Below are 26,344 nucleotides of genomic sequence, written 5' to 3'. Positions count from 1 at the left end.
ATAGAGCACTGAGTGTTCTGTGTCACTAGGGAGACAAAATTAGCCCTAAACTAAATGCCAACAAAGCTTAAAATCACGACACAAAATCATCAGACTGTTCCCAAAAATCTTCACTGCCTCCAAGAACAAAGAAAGCTCAAGAATATTTTTAGGAATGCAAAATATCCAGCATCCAACAAGCTAAAATATCTCGCATCCAATCAAAAAACACCAGGCATTAGTTTCTTCTATTCGTTCAGCTTTTTGTCTTCCTAGAATTTTTTGATATCTTTGAATCACTAATGACTTCCTCTGTTTTTTTTTTTTGTTTTTTGTTTTTTTTTTTCTAGTCTTGCTTTAATGAGCTCTTTCTATTCATACTTCCCCACTGAGGTAGAAAGCCCCAAGGAAACACCTTCCCTGCTCCATAATGGTATATTTATTTTTGTCATCCAAGTAATATATCCTCCACCTTCCTCAACTTGTATGAATCACAGATGTGATCAGCATGATAGACTTGAGAAATTATTTAGTAATGTATTAAATGGAGAATCAATACAAATATAATTGACAAGTAATATCAATTCCAATCTTTTTTTAACTAACTGGCCCAGATGTTGCTCATAATTATTAATTGCACATTAAGTTTTTGATCCATAGTTTATAACATTTACATTTTTTGTTCTAACTCTAATCTCTACAGTTAAAGTTTCAAAGTTGAGAGAGATTTGCACTTTTGAGAAGCTAAACATCCTCTATATTGCTCACAGGTAGCACCCAAGAGTGAAAAAAATTTTTAAATGAGCACAGTTGGAAGGGTAAATAAATAGAGCCTGCCTAATAATGAACTTCCTAGTGAACAATATTAACTTTAACTTTATCCCAAAATTAATAAGCAGACATTGGAAAGAGGTGATCAGATTTACATTTTCAAATTACTCTGAGGGGTGTACAGGATATATATTGGATAACTGAAGATTCCAAGCAGGAATGTTGGTGAAAAGGTTATTTGCAACTGTTATATAGTATTAGTATTATATAGTATATAGTATTACTACAATATAAGACAGTGGAAATATGTATAAATAGAAGTAAACAGAATCAAGAAGTTTGTAGGATATAGAATCATATAAGTTTACTTGAAGAAGAGAGGTACCTCCCTTGCCCAGGCTAAGGGGTGGCTTTGCAAGACAGAATTAAAAGAGAATATCACGGCGTGAATATTGAGATGGGCTTTGTACATATTGATTTCAGATGCCTGTGAGACATCCAGGTAGAGGTGGTTCCTGCATTTCAACGTCTATAGCATCTGTTATCAGGCTACTTATGAGAAAATCAAAGGAAACACTGAAGCCCTGGACAGCACTATATACCCACAGACTCATCATTTCTTCCTTGCCTTCTGTCTTCTGCCATCTGGATCACTGCTTTGACTTGTTTTACATTTCCTTGTACTTCTAGAGAACAATGTACATACGTTTGTGTTTAGAAAGTCTTGCACAAGCTCCTAGTGAACTTGCTCTGTTTTTATTGAATCTACAGCTGGAAATGTTAACTCACATTCAAACATGCATATATACACAGATATAGACACAGTTATGAGCATTTATTAGGCAAAAATGTTTAGATAGTTTATAATTTTCCTGGCTATAATTGAATTATTTTTGAAAAAAATAAGTGCAAATAATACTTTTCAGCTTTATTTGTATTTTATTGAAATATTATTAAAATATTAAACTAATAAATTAGTTTGTAAATTAGCAAAATATTATTAAAATATTAAACAGCTATGAAATTCATAACAGTTTAATGGCATCTCTACTAAAATGCTCCTTTCTTGTTGATGCTGACAGATAATTATACACATTTTTGGCACGCTTATTCCATTATTTAGGAAGGCACCAGATTATACTAATATTCAGCACATATGTCTCAATTTTGCTTATAAAGATAGCATGAAATATTTGTTAAATGCCTTGTTAGTATCCAAAAACATAATGCAGCTTTCATTGCCACATGTTGAATAACATTATTGAAATGAAAAAGATAAATGTGAAGCAAGTTGGTCTTAGAGTATTTTTTATATATAACTTTAATAATTAGAGCACATTGGTTTGGGTCCTCTGAAGGTCTTCATCACACACTGTTACTCCAAACCCACAGTTTTATTCCAGAAACATACTTGTACTTATATTTTAAACTGGTGACTAAAGCTTTATTCTGGCTACTTTTGAAATGGGTACAGCAGAATCTAATTTTTAATTTTTCTAACATTAGAGTAATGGTGACTTAAAGAAAAACACCAAAATGTACAATGCAGGAAAATAATTTCCTACAATGTAAATAAAGGCTATAATAATGTAACTGAATGAAGATACCGTATAAAGCATGAGACATAACAACATTCTCCCTGCCAGAAAGGCAAACCCTCCTGGCCTTTAAGTTTCATGAAGGCTTCACACTATGAAAGAAATCACCCAATAGGGGTGAGGACCATCAGATTCTACGGAAAGCTCTCTTTACTAATTTCACAAAGGCTTATTTTCAGCCTAGTGATACCTTCCCACCGTTCTGGAGATCTGGAAATGTGCCTTGTGCCTTTCTGCCTAAAGAACTCGTAAAAACCACAGACTGTAGGTAAGTGATAACTGTGACGATGACGTATTCAGGATCAATTCAAAAGTCCTTTCTCCTCTCTTTACATTCTCTCCATTTCACAGTTCCAAGATAAATATCTCTAAGCCAAGCCCAGTCTTCAGAGCTAAAAACTCTGCACGTCACATTTGCCTACTTAAGATTCTTCTTGGGAGTTGCATAGTCAGATATATTTTAAGTGTCCTAGAAAATAGTTTCCCATCCCTCTGAACCCCAATCTTTCACATAACAGTAAAAGCAACACCATTCTCACCCAATTGCTTAGGTGATTAACTCAAGAATCCTCTCTACATTCACCTTCTTCTCTAACTGTAGGTGTGATTAATTTCTCTCCATTTCTCTGCCTAAATCCCAGTCTAGTCCACCATCATCACTTACCCAGAACATGACAACAGTATCACGACTCATCTTTTTCTACTCACATTTCCCTCAGAAGTATTACCTACACAGTGGCAAGAATATTATTCTTAAAAATTTTTTACATCAATCTATTCCTCATAACCCTTTAAAAAATAACCCAAGTCTTCTGGTTGTCCTTAGAAAAAATATAATGCTTTATCTTGTCCTAAATTTTCTCTGTTATCTGTTTATTCCTACTCCATTTGATATCATTCAGCAGCCAGAATGATAAGACTTCAAATCTAAGAAAGACTGTTCCATCCTCTCGTTTAAAATCCTTGTTCTTATCTTTAATGTAATTCTTCTCCTCAGCACAGCACTTATAATTTTTGTTAGATGAAAGAAAAAATCCATCTTAATTGTTGCGGGGATTAAACAAAATGAAATAAGCATATTGCTTGGTATGGTGCTTAGCATATAGTAGGTGATCAACACTAGCTAGCAGTCTTGTATATCATACTATTATAAGCTCCATGACTGTCTTCTTTCTGTAAATATAAATACATGAGTTGTTATACTTGCCCTCATAAAGATGGAAGTCAGTGGTACTAGATATGTTTTAAATAAATGATAGTCTACAAAGACTAAATGTTCTTTTAATTTATGGAAAAGTATATTGACATATGCAGCATCTTAATCTCTTATTCTATATTGCACAAAGTTGATATATTGAAGGAGATTTAAGAGGAAATCTCTCTTGAATACTAAACAAGCAAAACCCAGTAAGAGTCTTCCTTTTCATGATAACCTAAATACAGGGATGTGAACACTGACATAAAAATCAAATTAGACAAATGTTTCCAGGATTTTGAATGTGTTCATAGCCCATACATTAACCCTGGCAATCTATCAGCTATCAAACAAGAAGCAAATATTGAACACTGTACAGTGATCTAAGGGAGAGAGGAAGATACTCTAAGAGAATTTATTATAATTGGAGATGTTTAAAAATCACTTTTCATAATTATTAAACACTTTCATATGACTGAGCTCTTTTCTATCTATCCCCACTCTGCTCTGAAACCAACTGGAATAAAGGTGAATGAGAAGCAGAGAAAAAATATATATGGACTAGCAAATACCTGTAACCCTATGTGCCATGTGAAAAGGACAACCAAGGGTACTAGGTGAACGGGACCACCACAGAGGACACAGAACCAGCAGATCTTTCAGAGCAGGTAGATCAAGAGGCCTCCAAAGTAGGAGCAAGACCAAGGATTTCATGCTCGGAATTCCAAAGCTGTGCTGCATGAACTTGCGGTGACAGCCTCCTTGAAACTTATTTAGCACTACTGAGAGACAGGGGCTGGCTGAGGGTATCCATATAAACAAATGCACAACTTTTGTAAAAAGCAGATTGCTGAGCTTGTAAAGGGAAGAAGAAACTGAGTAGCAAAATGCCCTGGACCTGCAAACTTTGTCATCTGAAAAGCATTAATGGCTAAATCATACTAGAAAAAAGTCTACACACAAACATGAAGACATGCATACACGCACACGCACGCACACGCACACACAAACACACACAAATGAACCACCATAGCTGTCATGGCTTCATCATGAAGCCCCCTAGATGTTCAGAAGAGAAACATATAAGAAACACAAGACAAAGACAATGCAAATCAAACAAGGATTTTGAAGGATGATTAAAAGAAAGAAATATTGAAAACATAATATAAAAAAAAGGTGAATATACACACGTGTGCGCCTAGACACGCACACACACATACATGTATGTTTGTAATCAGCAGTTCAAAGGGAAAAAAACAATTATTTGTTAAATATGAGACAAAGCTAAAACTGAAACAAGAAGTCTGAAAGTAATAGTATGGTTAAAGATATATCCAGAAAATGCAAACAAAAAGAAAACAAGAAGCATAATCTTACATCAACAGTTTGAACTGAAGGTGGAAAAATAAACTTTGCTGAAGAAAAAGAAGGGCACTCTAAAAATAAAGAGTAAACTGAATCATGAAAATCTATCATAAGTATTTTTCTTTCAAATATCCCAATATCAATATTAATAAAAACTAATTTGAAACAATTAAGGAAAACCTAAAAGTTGAGAATCATGATAGTTGTAATGAGGAGACTTTATTATGACTTTAAAATCAAACAGAAGAGCTTCGATATTCATAAATAAAAACTACAAGAAATGCAAGGAGAAACACAGAAGCAAAGATAAATTAGAAGACATTAATTTATTTCCATCAGCACTAAAAAGCAAATAAAAAACATGAGTAAACATAAATCAAATTAATTTTTTTTAGAATTCAGACTATAAAGATAGAAGGCAAACTTTCTTTTCAGGGGTACAAAAACCATCTTAATTAACTGAATATAAAGGGAATTAAAATATTTTATAAAAAAAAAATTACATATTCTGATCATAGTGCAGTAAAACTAGAAATTCATAGTAAAACTGGAAACAAAACAATTGAAATTTTTAAGGCTAAGAAATAGCCTTAAAAACTATTTAAATAAAATAAATCAAGAACACAATTTCAAAATATCTAGGAATGTTGATACTGAAAATATTATATACTAGAATCAATGGATTGCACTCTGGAAAGAGAAAACCATAGCTTTAAATATTTACAATACAAACTAAGAAGAAATGAAAACTTATTGACCATTAAACCGAACAAGTTAGAAAAAATACAGAAAAATAAAACAAGGAAAGTTGGAGGAAGAAACTAAGTAATATAAAAGCTGAAATTAATGAACTAGAAAACAGAAAATCACAACTAATAAATAAATCAATGATGTGGTTCTTTGAAAATGCAAATGGGAAAAAAATAAAATAGATAAACCACTAGCTAAGCTAATTCAGTGGAAATAAAGAAGAAAACAAAGGAGAATGGAAAAATACATCTACAGAGTATATTAGAAAAAAATCATAAGGAATTATTTTGCTAAATACAATATAAATAAATTTTAAACCTTGGCATGAGTGAAACTACTGACATAAAATGAATAGATAACTTCAATGCAATTTAATTCATTCCAAAGAGTAGAACAAAGCATTCAAAATCTTTTTGCAAAGGCAGCATAATGTTATTTTTAAAATCTAATAAAGATAGAACTACATTATACATAGATTAAAATTTTTTTCATTATAAAAACATACCAAATACATGTACAATATGAATAACAATGGGTTAATTTATATAGTAAAAGGGCTATTATGAACCTCTAAATAAATACTAATATGAGATGTTCAAACAATTCCTGGGAGAGGAACTGCCTAGCTATAGGTCTTTTGTATTGTCATATTAATTAGATATTAGCAGATATATAAAGTGCTTATAATACCTTACCTCGAGTGTATGTGATTTACACATTGCTCCCTATATAAATGAGCATTTGTATTGTCAGACTCTTAGTGTTTTCTTGTCTGCTGGTTCTAAAATAACATCTCATTGTGGTTTTAATTTTAACTCACTGATTATTATTGAAATTGTATACTTCCAGTTGAGTTCCATTTCAATGAATTACCAGCTCATAATGTTTGTTCATGTTTTATTTTGTATTGTGTTTAGATCATTGTAAATCTGTTCTAAAAGTCTGGTACATATCTTTTCAATTTTTATAGCATTGTTTGATGCACACTGTTTAATTTATTATATTGAATTTCGTCAATCACTTTTTTAGGGACTGCAATTTTTGTATTCTTTTTTTTTTTAATTAATTAATTTATTTATTTATATTTATTTTTTTTGGCAGTGCTGGGTCTTCATTTCTGTGCGAGGGCCCCCTCCAGCTGTGGCAGGCGGGGGCCACTCTTCATCGCGGTGCGCAGGCCTCTCACTGTCGCGGCCTCTCCCGTTGCGGGGCACAGGCTCCAGATGCGCAGGCTCAGTAATTGTGGCTCACGGGCCCAGCCGCTCCGCGGCATGTGGGATCCTCCCAGACCAGGGCTCGAACCCGTGTCTCCTGCATTGGCAGGCAGATTCTCAACCGCTGCGCCACCAGGGAAGCCCAATTTTTGTATTTTATATAAGAAAATCTTCACTATCCTGAAGCAATAAGATAGTCTTTTATCTTCTAAAATTTAAATTCTTAGTTTTCATATATTGATACTTAATCTACCTGGAATCGATTTTAATATATGTGTTTTATATTTATGTTTTGTTTTATAGTTAACCTATAGCCTCAACATATTTCCAAAGAGTCCACTGATTTGACATGCTACCTGTTTTGTAACTCAATTTTCCAAGTATGCATGGGTGTGTTTCCAGGATACTTATTCTCTCTAGTCCATCTTTTTATCCTTGTTTGAATACGATACTGCATTTAATTTAATATACCCTTGTTATATTTTGGATGGCATAGGACACATTCTCCAACTTTATACTTTTTCAGGAGCATCTTTGATATATTTGGGCCTTTGTGCTTTCATGTAAATTTTATAATTAGCCTTTCAAGTTTCATTAAAAACCTGGTTGGTACTTTGATCAGAATTACACAGAACATATAATTTAGGGAAAACGAACATATTTATCATATTGACTAATCATGTATAAACATGTATATCTCTCCATGTATTTAGGTTTTCTTAAAAAGAGGTTTAATGGACTTCCCTGGTGGCACAGTGGTTAAGAATCCGCCTGCCAATGCAGGGGACACGGGTTTGAGCCCTGGTCCAGGAAGATCCCACATGCCATGGAGCAATTAAGCCCGTGAGCCACAACTACTGAGCCTGTGCTCTAGAGCCCACGAGCCACAACTACTGAGCCCGTGCGCCACAACTACTGAAGCCCACACGCCTAGAGCCTGTGCTCCGCAACAAGAGAAGCCACCGCAATGAGAAGCCTGCGCACCGCAATGAAGCGTAGCCCCCACTCGCCACAACTAGAGAAAGCCCACGCGCAGCAATGAAGACCCAACACAGCCAAAAATAAATAAATTTTTAAAAAAAGGTTTAAGATTTTCTCTCTTAAGTGTCTTACAGATTTATTTTCCCTTCAGTATATTTTTATAGTTATTATTAGGGTAATATGTATGCTTTATTGCTATGGTAAATTTTTTTTTTTAATTACATTTTCTGGTTTTTCTAGTATTCAAAATTATACAATTAATTGTGCTTTAAAATTTTTATCCTGAAATAATTATAGGCTCCAGAACTTGTAAAAATAGTGCAGAAAGGTCCCATGTACCCATCACTTAGTGTCCCTCAATGGTAACATCTTATATTACTATAGTACATACATGATCAAAACCAGGAAATTGACATTGATGAAGTACAATTAATTACCCTAAAGACTTTATTTAAATGTCACCAGTTTCTGCACAAATTCTCTTTTTGGTATATCTTTGTGTATAGCTTTATGTATTTTTTATCATGTTTAGATTCACATAAACCACCATCTTAATCAAGATATAGAACTGTTATGTCACCACAAAGGAACCCCCTGGAGATACCATTTTAAAGTCACACCTCCCTCCTTCCCTAACCACTGATCTGTTCTCCATTTCTTTAACTTTGTCTTTTCAAGAATGATGCAGAAATTGAAATATACATTATGTAACTTTTTGAGATTATTTTTTTTTCTCACTCACCATAATGCCCGGAGATCCATCCAAGTTGTTACATGTATCAGTAGCTTGTTCTTTTTCAATTTTATTTTATTTTTTAGCTGATCAATAATCCATTGTAGGGACATACTACAGTTTATTTAACCATTAACTTGTTGAATGAAGGACATCTGGGCTGTTTCCAAATTTGGGCTATTACAATTAAAGCTGCTATGAACAATGTGTACAGGTGGTTTTTTCAGCTTTGTTGAGCTATAATTGATAAAGAAAAAACTTCACATATTTAATGTTTACAATCTGACGAATTTGAATATACACAGACAGCCATGATACCATTATCATAATTGAGGTAATAAACATATCCATCCATATGAAAAACCTTTGGGGTTTTCTGCTTGTTTTATTGTTTTTGTTTTTGTTTTGTTTTGTTCTGTGGTAAGACACATAAGATCTACTCTTTTAACATATTTTTAAGTGCACAATGCTGTATTGTTAATTATAGGCAGGATGTTGTACAGCAGATTTCTAGAACTTACGCATCTTTTATAACTGTAACTTTATACCTGCAGAACAAAAATCTTACATCAACAAACTGTCCTATTAGTCCTATTGATTAACTGTCCTATTAGTATAAGAATTTATCTGAAGATTCTCTTGGATTTTCTTGGATTTTTCCTTAAATGTTCAAAAAAAGGGAGTTTTTTTTTTTTTTTTTGCTAGAGTCAATCTTCAATATTATCAACTATCAAAATTAATGTCTTACTTTTTTAACTTAAAAAATGTTAGTTCACTGAAAAAGTAGTAAGAAATCACAACATACCTTGGAAAGGTTTCTTCAATTTAAACAGACTCAAATCTTTGAAGTTCTTTCTGATTTCTATGTATACAATCAGTCGCCAGCAAAGTCATCCCTTCACTGAGTCTTTAATATATTTATCCTTCGAATCCTCCTGGAAAGCAAGAATCTCAACTTATAAATATTAAATCACCCACAGCAACTATAATACTATGAGAAAACTTTAAAAATTCAATTATTATTTTTAAACATCTTTATTGGAGTATAATTGCTTTACAACGGTATGTTAGTTTCTGCTTTATAACAAAGTGAATCAGGTATACATATACTTATATCCCCATATCTCCCCCCTCTTGCGTCTCCCTCCCACCCTCCCCATCCCACCCCTCTAGGTGGTCACAAAGCACCGAGCTGATCTCCCTGTGCTATGCGGTTGCTTCCCACTAGCTATCTATTTTACATTTGGTAGTGTATATTAGTCCATGCCACTCTCTCACTTCGTCCCAGGTTACCCTTCCCCCTCCCCGTGTCCTCAAGTCCATTCTCTACATCTGCGTCTTTATTCCTGTCCTGCCCCTAGGTTCTTCATAACCACTTTTTTTTTAGATTCCATATATATTAGAATATGTTTTAAAATATGGAAAAAATAAGTATACTCAGCCACCAATTAAAACAAAACTTTCCATGAAGAATTAATTGCTATAGGAATTTCCCTCCCATCATAGACGCTTAGAAAAATGGACAAATATCGGAAACAACTACATTTAGTCTTGGACAAAAGTCAGTGCAAGCGTCTTGACAATGAAATGAACCCACAATTGCTCCAGTGTACTACCTAATGCCATTTCCAGGGCACTGCTTAGGGACAGAAATCCAAATAAAGTCCAGTAGTCAACAAGCTAAGTAGACAGAGGCTGGAATATGAGAAAGGAGATCTGAATAGACCCATGGGGCAGAATACCAGAGAAAAGAGTTGCACTGAGAGAGACAGAGCTCTGGAACTCTGCAAAGAGGTTACCCTTAAATGTTTGTCTAAATGCTGATCTCAACAAACTTGAAGTGAAACTCCATAAGGCTCCAAAAAGTACCACTGGAAAGACCAAAGAATTTTTGCAGAATACTTATGAATAGTTTGCTTTTCACCAGCCAGAGTAGAGAGACCTCATAAATCATGGGACATTGGATAGAATATTCAGAAACGAATTTTCTTAGGAGTGATACCTAATTAGCTCTAAACTAAAGGCTACTGGACAGAACTAACAAAGCTTAAAAACAAGTTTTCACTGGATCCAAACCATCTCAATACTTTAACTACGTGCCAGAACAAAGACCAACACTCTTTAAGAAATACAACAAAATCCAACAAAGTAAGATTTATAATGTACAGCATCCAATCAAAAATGATCAGGGGTGCAAAGTAACAGGAAAATATGGTTCATTACCAGAGAAAAATTAGTAAATAGAAATAGACTCAGAAGTAATACAGATGATGAACTTAGTAGACAAAAGCCTTAAAAAATCTATTGTGAATATGATATACATGATACTCAAGAATATACATAAAAACATAAATATGATATGCATGGAAATAGAAAGTACTAAAAAGCCCCAATCAGAGATGAAAATTACAATATTTGAAATGGCAACTACAATGGATGGGATAAACAACACAATAGAGAGTGTAGAACAAGGGATCGATTATAAAGAAATAAAAGTTTCTAAACTGAAGCATAATTTTTTAAAAGATAAAAAAACAGTATATTAATCTAAGCTGTCTAACATATGTGTAGTTGGACTTCTTGAAAGAGGACGGTAGAAAAAAAATTGAAGTAATATATCCAAAAAATTTCCAAATTTGATAAAAACTATGAACTCATATATCTAAGATTTCAGATTCAAGAATCTCAATGAAACTTAAGCCACATAAACATAAAGAGATCAGAGCAAAGCAGAACATAACAAATGGCTAAAAACCAGTGAGGAGAAAGTCTTAAAAGGTGCCAGAGAAAAGAAGACACACCATGTACACAGGAACAGATATGAGAATGACAACAGACTTTTCCTGAGATATTTTGTGAGCCATAGATGAAGCATCATCTTTAAATGTTGAAGGGGGGAAAAAAAAAAAAGAAAAAAAACTGTCAACTTAGAATTTAATGATCAGTGAACAGTTTTCAAAAATAAAGGTAAGTAAGATTTCTATGCCTTCCAGTACAGCACAAACTTTTCCTGGGACAAGAAAGGAATTTAGAAAAGTTCCATTAGCTCAGCCAGGCTGAGGACACCCTCGTTGTACCTCAATTTTTGGCAACGGCTCCAGGCTCTGAGGTGAGGTTGAAAATTCTAAGGACACTCAGGCAGGGGGTGACACTTTCTCCAACTTTTCTAGGAAGGCAAAAATGGTTCCTGGGCCCCCAAGTCGACTTAGAAAGTTTTTAGTAGTTCTGGTGGTGCAAGAGGCGCTCTCTGGGTCTTCCAGCCCAGCACAAGAGTTGTCTGGGCCCTGGAAGGGACTTATAATTTTACTAGAAGCTTGGTCAGGTAACTGGCATCATCACTGAGCCTCAATTTTCAGCGATCTTGATTCTGGGGTTCTGAAGTAAGGTAGAAAATCCTGAAATCACTCAGACAGGGGTAACTCTCCACTGCTTCCTGGAAAGCAAGAGCGGTTCTGAGCTTTTGTGATGGCTCTGGCAGCCCAAAGAGCCCTCTCTGGGGCTTCCAAGTCACCACAAGCACGTGCTGGGTCCCCTGAGGAAAATTATACAATTTTTCATGGGCTCAAGCTCAAGCTGAGTGCTTCATCTCTGTGGCTACCCTGCTAGCACAACCAGTTTCATGCTTCTGGAAAAGGACTTGGAATATTTCAGGATTCTCAAATAAACACTTCCAAATTCAGTGTCTTGAACAACTTCTTTTTAGTTCTCATGAGTATACAGGTGGTCTGGGTGTTTCTATTAATCTTGCTGGGTTCGGATGATCTCGCCCAGGCTCACTCATACAATTGCTCATCTGGTAGTTAGGATGAGGGCTGCCTATTCTAATACAATGTCCTTGACAGATTTAGTCAGTTTTAGGGAAGTCACAGAAAAGGTCAGGAAATGAAAAAAAGAGTAAAAAGAGAGAAAACACTTTCAGAGTCATACCATATCAAGGATTTGACTTAGGAAATCTTCTCTTAGTTTTGACTGACGTTCCTATCATTTATATCTTCATCATTTCATTGTTACATAAATATTCTTTTATCACAAGAGATCTCTAACACCTATCTTATATGGACGTCTAAACCATTAGCTACTGGATTTCATTTTCTAAAAACGAACAAACGAGAAGAAATAAAAATCATTCTTTTCAGCACCAGTGAGACATGAAATCTCTCTCTCTTTCACAAACACACACACACACACACACACACACACAGAAACCATTTTCATTTTTTGACCTCTTCATGTTACTAGCAATTTTATAATCTAGTAGATTAGTTTTTTCCTATTAAATGATAACCAGTTTCTAGCTAACAGTCTCAGACTGATGAATTTTCTAAATTACTGAACATCCCAGGAATAGCATGGCACCTTATGTGGGGGGACTGTTCCTCCCCTGAACCCAACCACACTGTTGTAGAGGGAATTACCTAATCATTGTACCCAAGAACTCTATTTTTGGACACTTGAGCAAAAAAAGACTAATTAATTTATTCCTCTATGACTTTTTAACCTGAGGACTGAAGTATGACATGTAACGTGCCTTGCATAGCACAACGGAAATACACTAGCTCGAGAGCTGGCACTGCCATGATGAATTAGCTAGTCAGCTATAAAAAGCCTGAATGATGAGAGAAAATACTAAAGGTGAAGACGCAGAGAATGAGCAACACCTAATGTCTTTCAAATCCCTGTTCTCGGTCATTTCTGAGAATAGCTAATGCTTTGTGATTCCTAAAGTCTGAGTAGATAACCGATAAATTCCAGTCTCTGAGTAAATGTGTTCCAGTTGAATTTCTGCCATGTGTGGTCAGAATGAATCCTGGCTGAATATTCTGAGGAATGCCCTGTTTTTCTAGGACTAATTTTTCTCTCACCCATCTACTACATTCAATAGCTGCATAGTCTGAGACTGGATTAATGCTCATCATAGAGACAGAATGAGGCTTCAAAAGCAGAAGAACTTGTCACCCTTCATATTCCATATTCTATATTTTAACAGCTTTTAGATTATGGAAAGACTGAGAAGGAGCTTCAAGATGGCGGAAGAGTAAGACTCGGAGATCACCTTCCTCCCCACAAATACAGCAGAAATACAATTACATGAGGAACAACTCCTACAGAACACCTACTGAACGCTGCCAGAAGACCTCAGACCTCCCAAAAGGCAAGAAACTCCCCACGTACCTGGGTAGGGGCAAAGAAAAAAGAAAAAACAGAAACAAAAGAATAGGGACGGGACCTGCACCAGTGGGAGGGAGCCGTGAAGGAGGAAAGGTTTCCACACACCAGGAAGCCCCTTCGCGGGCGGAGACTGCGGGTGGCGGAGGGGGGAAGCTGCGGAGCCACGAAGGAGAGCGCAGCAACAGGGGTGCGGAGGGCAAAGCGGAGAGACTCCCGCACAGAGGCTCGGCGCCGAGCAGCACTCACCAGCCCAAGAGGCTTGTCTGCTCCCCCGCCGGGGCGGGCGGGGGCTGGGAGCTGAGGCTCGGGCTTCGGTGGGATCGCAGGGAGAGGACTGGGGTTGGCGGCGTGAACACAGCCTGAAGGGGTTAGCGTACCACAGCTGGCTGGGAGGGAGACCGGGAAAAGGTCTGGAGCTGCCAAACAGGCAAGAGATTTTTTCTTGCCTGTTTGTTTCCTGGTGCGCGAGGAGAGGGGATTCAGAGTGCCGCTTAAAGGAGCTCCAGAGATGGGCGCGAGCCGTGGCTATCAGCGCGGACCCCAGAGACGGGCCTGGGACGCAAAGGCTGCTGCTGCCGCCACCAAGAAGCCTGTGTGCAAGCCCAGGTCACTCTCCACACCTCCCCTCCCGGGAGCCTGTGTAGCCCGCCACTGCCAGGGACAGGGACAACTTACACAGGAGAAAGCACGGCGCGCCTCAGGCTGGTGCAACGTCACGCCGGCCTCTGCCGCCGCAGGCTTGCCCCGCATCCGTACCCCTCCCAACCCCCACCCCAGCCTGAGTGAGCCAGAGACCCCGAAGCAGCTGCTCCTTTAACCCCGTCCTGTCTGAGCGAAGAACAGATGCCCTCAGGCGACCAACACGCAGAGGCGGGTCCAAATCCAAAGCTGAACCCCGGGAACTGTGCGAACAAAGAAGAGAAAGGGAAATCTCTCCCAGCAGCCTCAGGAGCAGCGGATTAAATCTCCACAGACAACTTGATGTACCTGCATCTGTGGAATAACCGAATAGACAACGAATCATCCCAAATTGAGGCAGTGGACTTTGGGAGCAACGGTATATATATTTTTCCCTTTTTCTCGTTTTCTGAGTGTGTATATGTATGCTTCTGCATGTGATTTTGTCCGTATAGCTTGGCTTTTACCATTTGTCCTAGGGTGCTGTCTGTCCGTTTTTGTTTTTTTGTTTTTTGGTATAGGTTTTAGTGCTTCTTATCATTGGTGGATTTGTTTTTTGATTTGCTTGCTCTCTTCTTTCTTTTTTTTTATTACTTTTTATATTTTTTAAAAAATTATTTTTTATTTTTTATTCTAACAACTTTATTTTATCTTTTTCATTCTTTCTTTTTTCTCCCTTTTATTCTGAGCCATGTGGATGACAGGCTCTTGGTGCTCCACCCAAGCATCAGGGCTGTGCCTCTGAGGTGGGAGAGCCAAGTTCAGGACACTGGTCCACCAGAGACCTCACAGCTCCATGTAATATCAAATGGCGAAAATCTCCCAGAGATCTCCAACTCAATGCCAAGACCCAGCTTCACTCAACGACCAGCAAGCTATAGTGCTGGACACCCTACGCCAAACAACTAGCAAGACAGGAACACAACCCCATCCATTAGCAGAGAGGCTGCCTAAAATCATAATAAGGTCACAGACACCCCAAAACACACCACCAGACGTGGACCTGCCCACCAGAAACAGAAAATCCACCCTCATCCACCAGAACACAGGCACTAGTCGCCTCCACCAGGAAGCCTACACAACTCACTGAACCAATCTTAGCCACTGCAGGCAGACACCAAAAACAATGGGAACTACGAACCTGCAGCCTGTGAAAAGAAGACCCCCAAAACAGTAAGTTAAGCAAAATGAGAAGACAGAGAAACACACAGCAGATGAAGGAGCAAGGTAAAAACCCACTAGACCTAATAAATGAAGAGGAAATAGGCAGTCTACCTGAAAAAGAATTCAGAATAATAACAGTAAAGATGATCCCAAATCTTGGAAATAGAATGGAGAAAATACAAGAAACATTTAGCAAGGACCTAGAAGAACTAAAGAGCAAACAAACAGTGTTGAAAACACAATAAATGAAATTAAAAATTCTCTAGAAGGGATCAAAAGCACAATAACTGAGGCAGAAGAACGGATAAGTGACCTAGGAGATAAAACAGTGGAAATAACTATTGCAGAGCAGAATAAAGAAAAAAGAATGAAAAGAATTGAGGACAGTCCCAGAGACCTCTGGGACAACATTAAATGCACCACCATTTGAATTATAGGGATCCCAGAAGAAGAAGAGAAAAAGAAAGGGGCTGAGAAAATATTTGAAGAGACCATAGCTGAAAACTTCCCTAATATGGGAAAGAAAATAGTTAATCAAGTCCAGCAAGCACAGAGAGTCCCATACAGGATGAACCCAAGGAGAAACATGCCAAGACACATGTTAATAAAACTATCAAAATTAAATACAAAGAAAAAATATTAAAAGCAGCAAGAGAAAAACAGCAAATAACATACAAGGGAATCCCCATAAGGTTAACAGCTGATCTTTCAGCAGAAACTCTGCAAGCCAGAAGGGAGTGGCAGGACATATTTAAAGTGATGAAGGGGAAAAACCTAAAACCAAGATTACTCTACCCAGCAAGGATCTCATTCAGATTTGATGGAGAAATTAAAACCTTTACAGACAAGCAAAAGCTAAGAGAATTCAGCACCACCAAACCAGCTTTACAACAAATGCTAAAGGAACTTCTCTAGGCAGGAAACACAAGACAAGGAAAAGACCTACAATAACAAACCCAAAACAATTAAGAAAATGGTAATAGGAACATACATATCGATAATTACCTTAAATGTAAATGGATTAAATGCTCCAACCAAAAGACACAGACTGGCTGAATGGATACAAAAACAAGACCCATATATATGCTGTCTACAAGAGACCCACTTCAGACCTAGGGACACATACAGACTGAAAGTGAAGGGATGGAAAAAGATATTCCATGCAAATGGAAATCAAAAGAAAGCTGGAGTAGCCATTCTCACATCAGACAAAATAGACTTTAAAACAAAGACTATTACAAGAGACAAAAAAGGACACTACATAATGATCAAGGGATCAATCCAAGAAGAAGATATAACAATTGTAAATATTTATGCACCCAACATAGGAGCACCTCAATACATAAGGCAAATACTAACAACCATAAAAGGGGAAATCGACAGTAACACAATCATGGTAGGGGACTTTCACACCCTACTTTCACCAATGGACAGATCATCCAAAATGAAAATAAATAAGGAAACACAAGCTTTAAATAATACATTAAACAAGATGGACTTAATTGATATTTATAGGACATTCCACCCAAAAACAACAGAATACACATTTTTCTCAAGTGCTCATGGAACATTCTCCAGGATAGATCATATCTTGGGTCACAAATCAAGCCTTGGTAAATTTAAGAAAATTGAAATTGTATCAAGTATCTTTTCCGACCACAACGCTATGAGACTAGATATCAATTATAGGAAAAAATCTGTAAAAAATACAAACACGTGGAGGTTAACCAATAGACTACTTAATAACCAAGAGATCACTGAAGAAATCAAAAAATACCTAGAAACAAATAACTATGAAAACACGATGACCCAAATCCTATGGGATGCAGCAAAAGCAGTTCTAAGACAGAATATTATAGCAATACAAGCCTACCTTAAGAAATAAGAAACATCTCAAATAAACAACCTAACCTTACACCTAAATCAATTAGAGAAAGAAGAACAAAAAAACCCCCGAAGTTAGCAGAAGAAGAGAAATCATAAAGATCAGATCAGAAATAAATGAAAAAGAAAAGAAAGAAACGATAGCAAAGATCAATAAAACTAAAAGCTGGTTCTTTCAAAAGATAAACAAAATTGATAAACCATTAGCCAGACTCATCAAGAGAAAAAGGGAGAAGACTCAAATCAATAGAATTAGAAATGAAAAAGGAGAAGTAACAACGGACACTGCAGAAATACAAAGGATCATGAGAGATTACTACAAGCAACTCTATGCCAATAAAATGGACAACCTGGAAGAAATGCACAAATTCTTAGAAATGCACAACCTTCTGAGACTGAACCAGGAAGAAATAGAAAATATGAACAGACCAATGACAAGCACTGAAATTGAAACTGTGATTAAAAATCTTCCAAACTAAAAGATGGCTTCACAGGCGAATTCTATCAAACATTTAGAGAAGAGCTAACACCTATCCTTCTCAAACTCTTCCAAAATGTAGCAGCGGGAGTAATACTCCCAAACCCATTCTACGAGGCCACCATCACCCTGATACCAAAACCAGAAAAAGATGTCACAAAGAAAGAAGACTACAGGCCAGTATCACTGATGAACATAGATGCAAAAATCCTCAACAAAATACTAGCAAACAGAATCCAACAGCACATTTAAAGGATCATACACCATGATCAAGTGGGGTTTATCCCAGGAATGCAAGGATTCTTCAATATAGGCAAATCAATCAATGTGGTACACCATATTAACAAACTGAAGGAGAAAAACCATATGATCATCTCAATAGATGTAGAGAAAGCTTTCGACAAAATTCAACACCCATTTATGATAAAAACCCTCCAGAAAGTAGGCATAGAGGGAACTTACCTCAACATAATAAAGGCCATATATGACAAACCCACAGCCAACCTCATCCTCAATGGTGAAAACTGAAACCATTTCCACTAAGATCCAGAACAAGACAAGGATGTCCACTCTCGCCACTCTTATCCAACATAGTTTTGGAAGTCCTAGCCACGGCAATCACAGAAGAAAAAGAATACAAATTGGAAAAGAAGAAGTAAAGCTGTGACTGTTCGCAGATGACATGATACTATACATATAAAATCCTAAACATGCCACCAGAAAACTACTAGAACTAATCAGTGAATTTGATAAGGTTGCAGGATACGATATTAATGCATAGAAATCTCTGGCATTCCTATACACTAACAACAAAAAATCATAAAGAGAAATTAAAGAAAACAATCCCATTTACCATTGCAACAAAAAGAATGAAATACCTAGGAATAAACCTACCTAAGGAGGTGAAAGACCTGTACCCAGACAACTATAAAACACGGATGAAAGAAATCAAAGATGACATAAACAGATGGAGAGTATACCATGTTCTTGGATTGGAAGAATCAATATTGTGAAAATGACTCTACTACGCAAAGCTATGTACAGATTCAATGCAATCCCTATCAAACTACCAATGGCATTTTTCACAGAACTAAAACGAAAACTTTCACAATTTGTATGGAAACACAAAAGACCCCAAGTAGCCAAAGCAATCTTGAGAAAGAAAAACGGAGCTGGAGGAATCAGGCTCCCTGACTTCAGACTATAGTACAAAGCTACAGTAATCAAGACAGTATGGTACTGGCACACAAACAGAAATATAGATCAATGGAACAGGATAGAAAGCCCAGAGATAAACCCACGCACATATGGTCACCTTATCTTTGATAAAGGAGGCAAGAATATACAATGGAAAAAAGACAGCCTCTTCAACAAGTGGTGCTGGGAAAACTGGACAGCTACATGTAAAAGAATGAAATTAGAACACTCCCTAACACCATACACAAAAATAAACTCAAAATGGATTAAAGACCTAAATGTAAGGCCAGACACTATCAAACTCTTAGAGAAAAACATAGGCAGAACACTCTATGACATAAATCACAGCAAGATCCTTTTTGACCCACCTCCTAGAGAAATGGAAATAAAAACAAAAATAAACAATTGGGACCTAATGAAACTTAAAAGCTTTCGTACAGCAATGGAATCCATAAACAAGATGAAAAGACAACCCTCAGAATGGGAGAAAATATTTGCAAAGGAAGCAACTGACAAAGGATTAATCTCCAAAATTTACAAGCAGCTCATGCAGCTCAATATAAGAAAAAACAAACAACCCAATTCAAAAATGGGCAGAAGACCTAAATAGACATTTCTCCAAAGAAGATATATAGATTGCCAACGAACACATGAAAGAATGCTCAACATCATTAATCATTAGAGAAATGCAAATCAAAACTACAATGAGATATCATCTCATACCGGTCAGAATGGCCATCATCAAAAAATCTAGAAACAATAAATGCTGGAGAGGGTGTGGAGAAAAGGGAACCCTCTTGCACTGTTGGTGGGAATGTAAATTGATACAGCCACTATGGAGAACAGTATGGAGGTTCCTTAAAAAACTAAAAATAGAACTACCATATGACCCAGCAATCCCACTACTGGGCATAGACCCTGAGAAAACCATAATTCAAAAAGAGACATGTACTATAACATTCATTGCAGCTCTATTTACAATAGCCAGGACATGGAAGCAACCGAAGTGTCCATCAACAGATGAATGGATAAAGAAGAAGTGGTACATATATACAATGGAATATTACTCAGCCATAAAAAGAAACGAAATTGAGTTATTTGTAGTGAGGTGGATGGACCTAGAGTCTGTCATACAGAGTGAAGTAAGTCAGAAAGAGAAAAACAAATACCATATGCTAATACATATATATGGAATCTAAAAAACAAACAAAAAAATGGTCATGAAGAACCTAGGGGCAAGACGGGAACAAAGACGCAGACCTACTAGAGAATGGACTTGAGGATACGGGGAGGGGGAAGGGTAAGATGGGACAAAGTGAGAGAGTGGCATGGACATATATACACTACCAAATGTAAAATAGATAGCTAGTGGGAAGCAGCCGCATAGCACAGGGAGATAGCTCAGTGCTTTGTGACCACCTAGAGGGGTGGGATAGGGAGGGTGGGAGGGAGGGAGACGCAAGAAGGAAGAGGTATGGGGATATATGTATATGTATACCTGATTCACTTTGTTATAAAGCAGAAACTAACCCACCATCGTAAAGCAGTTATACTACAATAATGATGTTTAAAAATAAATAAAAATAAATAAAAATAAAAAAGATTACGGAAAGACTAAACATAGTTTCAGCCTCCATTGATGGGTTAATATTTTGTTTCCAAAAATCACTGCAGTATATAAATATGAATTATAAATCCTAAATAAAAATTAAATCATTGCTAGCAGTTTAAATCTATACTTACTTGTCCAAAAAATAATGGTCCTTTTCACTAGCCCTTTATTTTTAGTACATCCATACAGTAATTTGTACATTCATTCAGAATATATTTGCTAAAAACCCAGTATGTTTCAGGTGCACAATGAGAATACACTATTATACAAACTGTATAATATCATGGAAAATCACTCTTCACTACAGTGTTTTAAAGTGGAATTTGTTAGCCACATTTATTTTACTTGGAAAATAAAGCATGGTATAAAACACTAATAGTCATTATGTGATGGTTAATTTTATGTGTCAACTTGACTGGGCTAAGGGATGCCTAGGTCGCTGGTAAACATTATTTCTAGGTGTGTCTGTGAGGGTGTTTCTGGAAGAGATTAGCATTTGAATTGGTAAACTTAGTGAAAAAGAGTGTCCTCACCAATGCCAGTGGACATCATCCAATCCACAGTGGGCCCAAATGTAACAAAAAGGTGGAGGAAGAGTGAATTTACTTTCTGTTTGACCTGAATATCCATCTTCTCCTGCTCTCAGACACTGGCAGACTCCTCAGCCACCATCATCGTATGAGCCAATCTTTCATAATAAATCTCTTTCCGTATCTATCTATCTATCTATCTATCTCTCTATCTATCCATCTATCTATCTATCTGCCTATTAGTTCTGTTTCTCTGGAGGACCCTGACTAATACATCCTTTAGAATAGTTGCGTTAATCAAAACTGGATGAATGAGGTCAGAATCAGCAGGTTACTTATCACTGGAGTGGTGAGAAAATCAACCTCATATGCCAAACAAAGCTTATCATTTTGAATGAACAATATTCCATAATTCTAAAAGTTGTTCTTTCCTAAAGCAAACATGCAAAATCTAAAGATTACAAGTTTATTGTCCTTGGTACTACTCAAATTTGTGAATATTATGGAAAAGGTCTCTCCCTCTTTTTAGAAAAAATATTTTTAAGAAGCAAGATACAGAGTAAGTACAGATTTCACCTAATTTTCATGGTAACTTCCATGTAAATATTTGCTATTATCTTTCTTTGTAAATGAAAGTAATGGATAAATCCATTGCTTTGCATGATCAAAAGGACTTGTGTGAACAGCTTCTTAAATATTATCATTAAAGTTTTATCACCAAATATTAGCTTGACCTTTATGGCCTCAGGTATCAACTCCAATTTTAATCAAAATTGGATGAAAAACATCTAGCTTTTGATTTTAATAGTGGTGAAACACTAGCACGTATGTTATTGTATATGCAGGCCATGTATAATGAGATGTTTTATTATACCCAATTGTATCTTAATGCAGGGGTTGAATATTTTTTTCTACTATCTTTCCTTCTATGAGTGACTGGCAATGGTATTATTATGGGGGTAATATTTTATATGACCATATAGATATTTTAAAATTTAATTTATTCCTCCTATTAGAATTATGTACAAGAACTACTATTGCATATGAAAATATAAATAGCTGCATCAGTTGCTTTATTCAAACTGACAAAGCTAAGCTTAAAAAAATTAAGCCAAAGTCAACTAAAAGTTAGAACGCTTTCCAGGAAATCAAACTATTTGCTTTTTTGGAAGAATCTTAAAATGACATGGGAAAATGTCCATGACATAATTTTATACAAAAAAATAATCTATATAACTTTACATAAAATAGGATCCCAATATAATAGATAGTAAGCAAACACAGAAAATTAGGACTAGATGGAAATACATTTTAACATAACAATATTTACGTGGGGTGATTAGATTATAGGCACTTTCCATTTTCTGTAATGTACGTGTCAACTCATGTATGTAGAGGTAGGTGTGTATGTGGGAGAGAGACAGAGACAGAGACAGAGGGAAATATAGCTTCTCCAGAAATATTAGCTTGAAAACAGGAAATTAACATCTAACAGTTTTTGGAGAAAAACATAGACGATTTTATTTGAATTTCAATCAAATTACCAATAATGTAAAACTTGATGTTCACTTTGGACAGTGTTATACGTGTAATGCTCAGTTATTTTATTTTTTTAATGAATTTTTTCTCAATATATGTTCTTCAATACTTGAATTGTAACATAATAAAGTTAAACGATTATGGACACATTCAAAAAACAAAATGTAAGGAAAAGAATTGTCCTACGTTCAGAAAGTCTCTAGATAGTAAAGCTTTCAGACATCTTGTCTATGTTCTTTACAGAACATGAAATGAAAACTTGAGAGTGTTAAATAGATTTCTCCTAACAGTCAGTTTTTGGTATCTCCAGGACCAGAATCAGATTTTTAAAATTCCTTTCTTTAATACAATAACTCTCATAGAGTATATAACTGCACATTTTTTTTTTCAAATTTTACATCATATTGTATATTCTAGAATTCATGTTCCAAAAATTATACTATATAATATATATTACCCCCAAGAATACTTTGTGTACTTTTAGCACAGTTGGTTTGGTTAAAAGAAAGTTTGATGTAGACATATTTTATAGCATAATTGACTTTTCCCATAAAAATAATTGCTTTGCATATACTGGAAAATATAGTACAGCTGCATAGGAGTGTTCCCCAGTGCAAATTTTTAATTTGAATTGGTTTGAATACTTTGAATATAAAGATAAATCAGATGTTTGATTTCTTCTACATATATAGAGAATTTAATAATGCTAAGAATTCTTAAATATTTGAGTATTACAATATCCATTCTAATATATGGAGAATAACATAAAAATGAGTGATGATAAACCTAGCTTAGAGTTCCACTAAAAGATTATGGAACGAGCATTTTTACTCTTCCTCTTTCTGAGATCTATAATCGGAACTCCAAAAAAATGCAACAAAAGGGAAACAATCTGATCAAAATTTTCAAATGGCCACATCCACAGACCATAAATAGAGCATTTGACAAAAACAATGAAACCTGAATCAAATTGGAGAACACCGCCATATTTTAATACATCCTTCTCCAAGATCCTTAGCAATTTTCAGATTTTTCTAGGATTATGTGACAAGGTCTAAAAAAGCCTAATGATGCTAGAGCTGATGAAATGACAAGGCTTGGGCAGGTCATGGGAAAGTGGGAAACTCCCCTATACTATTCATACTTACCCTGCTGACTGGCACTGGAAGCAGATCTAGATGAAAAGGGGGTAAGTGGAGGCCCTGCCATGGATCAGAATCAACTGAAAAAGATAACTCTGGGTCGGAAGTTTGTGACACAGGTGACAAGAATATGAGTCATGGTGACATCCTGTTTACTCTAAAAGCGAAGGGAAATACACCTCTTGAGGTGAGGTAAGAATGTAGTAAGTTGCACGTGAACAAATTAGAGAACACCGCTTTGGATGTGCAACAGCCAAATTCCCCGCATATGCTATACTCTGTTGTCCCCTTCCAAGATTACTCTTGAGCAAGTAACTGCCCTGATTGAATTATCTCAAATCAAGATTGTAATGATTAGAAAAGAACCAGCTACAGAATAATCAATAGACTGATGAAGAACATACACCAGAATAATTACAATATGAAATTTCAGATGCATAGCTCTCAAAACTCTTATTTCTGAGCCCAATGCAAAATCCAGAAATCAATTAGAAAATTTTGGAATACCAGTGTGAGATCAGTAAGTGAATTCAGGCCATTAACTGTTAAGTGAAGGGGAAGGCATGAATACTTAGAAAACAAAAATGGAATAAGCCAAGAAAAGGGAGAGAGCTAACTGAGTACAATAATACTAAAAACTATCTTTTGTTTTCTAGTCATCTTCTAAAATAAGAACATGATGATGGCATTTCCCAAAACAAAATATGTTGCTGGCTGTCTACAGTGCTTTAAGCACTTTTAAATTTATTTTCTGGCTTGCAACCTACTTTTTCCTCTTTCACCTCTACCGTTACATCTTACTTGTCAACTTGTTCTAAACATGCCATTGACTTTTGTGACTTTTTATTAACTTCATATTGGTCTTTCTACCACCTGATTTGAAAGCTCCTTCCTGAAACTTTTGTTATTGTTATTGTTGATATCCCCAAAGAACCAGGTCAAATGTCACTTTCCATTGTCAGGTAAAAATAATTGCTCTTGCATGACTTTGTTCATGCTTCTATCAAAATATATGACACACTTAGAGCTACATTAATTAGTGGTATTTGCATAGTCAATATTTTTTCAATTGAAATTAATTATAATTCCACACAGAACACTAACAAATTTCGGATCAATGCTTTAGAAAAAGGGGAGAAAGGGATGGATTTGGTAGTTGTCATGGGAGATCCTATAAATTTAGTTTGCAAGGGACCCAGACTTATTTGTGGATATTTTGGGGAGAATGAGCCATTTGTAGGAAACACAACCTAAAGGACATGGCAAACAAGAATAATTAGCAAAAAGGAGTAGTTTGAAAACGGGGAAACCCAAGGACAGAAGTTACCCAGAAACACATGCCAGCAGCCCCTATCAGAGACGTTTATCTGCAGCCAGCAGTGGCCATGCTACCATATTGGTATCTAGAAATGGGAAAGTTTATGAGGAGAAAAAACAAAAGACAAAAGCAAAGCAAAGATCCACATGTGGACTAAGCATTAAATGGATTACTAAGACAGGAATTCAAACCAAGGAAAACATGTGAGAAGAAGAGTTGTCAGAATTGGTCTCGCCATGAGAATGTCAGACTCAGCACAAGAGTGGCTTGGTACCAAATCCCAAATATTTGTGATAGAATATTAACTCTTTCCTACCTGAGTTAGTGATTCTCAAACCCGCATGACTATGAAAGTTACTGTTGTCTCTTAAATTACAAATCCCAAATCCCACTTCCAAAGACTTAGAATCAATACATTTGTATTTAAAAACAAATAAAAAACAAAGAAAGAAAAGCATTCTAAGTTCAGCCTGTTTGTTCTAGACTAGAAATATGGCACAATCAGAGTCGACCCATGCTTGTCTCTATTTTCCTTTCTAACTAGAGCTTTTAATTTCATTTCATCTGTTTTTCTATTGAAAACTTTTCTCATTTGTAGTATTTCACCCCAATTCCTCTCAGTTTTGTCCCTTGGATATCTTGCTCTATGTGATAGCTTCTTTTATTTCTCTTTCAAGAAAAGATCCCAGGTGTCCAGAGATGTGCTTTCTCCCACTTTTCCCATAGTTCTCAGCCTCAAATCCCTGTTCGTAAGTAAGCTAGTGTCTTTGATTTCACCTTTCCTGGCATCAAGAAGACTCATCTTGACTTACAGTGTCTCTCCTCACATTTCTGTCAACAGATTCATCAAGAATCTTTGCAATTAATATGCTTATGCTGGTGTTAATGGTAAAATTGCAAACCTATACTTAACATGTCAGTATATAATTAATACTAACATTTCAACCATATATTACAGCTGACAAATTTCTGATTAAATGAATGAACTCAGTAAGTATTCAACAAACATTTATCTACAACTACTATCTGAACCACAGTAATTAGATG

The sequence above is a fragment of the Eschrichtius robustus genome, chromosome 8 (genome assembly GCF_028021215.1).
Source record: "Eschrichtius robustus isolate mEscRob2 chromosome 8, mEscRob2.pri, whole genome shotgun sequence".
NCBI lineage: Eukaryota > Metazoa > Chordata > Mammalia > Artiodactyla > Eschrichtiidae > Eschrichtius > Eschrichtius robustus.
Note: the sequence above shows the minus strand (reverse complement) of the source record.